The sequence below is a fragment of the Epargyreus clarus genome, unplaced genomic scaffold (assembly GCF_041222505.1).
Source record: "Epargyreus clarus isolate Ecla_fem2 unplaced genomic scaffold, WU_Ecla_fem_2.2 ptg000005l, whole genome shotgun sequence".
Taxonomy (NCBI): domain Eukaryota; kingdom Metazoa; phylum Arthropoda; class Insecta; order Lepidoptera; family Hesperiidae; genus Epargyreus; species Epargyreus clarus.
The window spans coordinates 12,102,784-12,104,578 of record NW_027332213.1 but is presented as its reverse complement, the minus strand read 5'-3'; the positions used below and the strand labels follow the sequence as shown (position 1 = coordinate 12,104,578).

Below are 1,795 nucleotides of genomic sequence, written 5' to 3'. Positions count from 1 at the left end.
TTCCATGCAAACACGCACAAGTCTTGTGTCATATGTTTAGCGATTTCTTTTAGAGAATTCTGCAGAATGACTGCTATTAGTTAGTGAACAGGATTCTAACTGCATTTCATATTTAATTACATGGTAATGTATCTCCTTCCTGTAGCGTAGGTACCTACCTACATGTCAGTGGAAAATTTTAACGTTGTCCGCTATACTATATACTTAATCGTATATGTTATATATAATAGTACCTATTTTCTCAGTAGGCATAATATTTTTATATGAAATTAAAGGAAAGTAATTTCTTTTTTTCGAAGATTTAAGAAGGTGGTTTAATGCGGGAAAGATCCCACATAACCATGTGTTACTCTCACTGCACCGAGTACCTGTCAAAGGTTCCTTAATTTCAATAAGGTTCCTTTTCAACAAAAAAAAGTTTAGTTACTAATATTAAAGTAAAGGGAAATTTTACTTTTCAAACAATATGGTTAAATTCCTAGCTCCACACTCTATCATAAAACGGAACGTGACCGCTGCGTTCAACTTCAATAAAATACAATGTTTTTATCAACAACACAACAACGAAAATATGGCTCTGTTCTGAAACGGTAATTGGGTATTTGACAGTTATAACAATAAAATATGAAATATATCCAATATGATAGCTTATAAGTAAACATAAATTATGCAGTATTTAGTTTAATTTTTAATACGTTCTAAGTATTTTAATTTTTCAAAAGAAATTTTCGATTTTCTATCTGTGGATTTTAAATCCCAAAACGGCGACAGTGCTGCCTCAAATGTCATGTGACGTCACTACATCGAAACCAAACAAGACAAATAATAATTAAATCGTTTGCTGTTAGAGTTGGTTGAATTTATGTTGTGAACCGATATAAATCCACACTATATTAAAGTTGATAGCGTGTATCTGCTTAAAGAAGATATACAATGCAATAAATAAAAATGAATACAAAAACTTCCGCGAAATAACCTATGGAAATCACAAATAAACAACGTAAGTAAAATATTCTTTACATTTAATCATTTCGGACAGTTAAAACATTTCTTAGCCGACTTCCGATAAAAGAAAGGTTATGTTTAAGTGATTATCAAGCTTTTTTAAACTATACTTATATTGTTATGTGAACAGCTTTAAGGTTATTTATTGGCTATATTTATAATTTCAGATCCTCGCGACAGCATTATAGTGATGACGCTATACGACGCTATGTGCAGTTTAAGAAGAAGGCAAGCTTGTGTTTCATGAAAAGTAAAAGTTGTCCTGAACACAAGGTACATCAAATGTCATGCACAGTGTCTATGATTGTATATGAAAAGGAAAGTATTAAATGGGATTACTGTCCTGCCACCCAAGGATGCTGCAAACATGAAGTAGCATTTTTAATGTGAAGTTGTAGAAGAAGTGAGGAACCAAAAGTTTCGAAAGTGTATAAACAGTAGTTCTTTACTTGCATAAACTACCCAAAAACATGAAGGAAGGAAAACTACCATACAGTTGCTGTTATTGGACTACAGATTTAATTATGAAAATGACAGTGATAAAAAATATATTCATTTGTTACAGAAAATAATTTTAGGAATTAAGAAAAGTGTAGTATATGTACTGCTACTCTCGTGATGCACTGGCTCGACCACTCACTATGTGCGCAGGCGGCCGTCCACTCTCGCCCTTGGCTCTCGCGATACTGACGCCGCGCGCCCCGCCACACCGTGAGCACGAGACAATGTTTACAGCTGTGCTGTACTTTAGTTAATAGTCATGATACAAACACTACATCCCTTTCTTATC

At 33.6% G+C, this 1,795-nt stretch overlaps 1 long non-coding RNA gene across 1 annotated transcript; it reads left to right on the top strand.

Annotated features, from left to right (window-relative positions):
* The first annotated feature begins 595 nt into the window (after window positions 1-595).
* On the top strand, window positions 596-1,377 carry LOC140757776 (uncharacterized). The gene is made up of 2 exons (XR_012104031.1): window positions 596-1,000; window positions 1,173-1,377. It is a non-coding gene; the product is annotated as an uncharacterized LOC140757776 (long non-coding RNA).
* The last annotated feature ends 418 nt before the right edge of the window (window positions 1,378-1,795 follow it).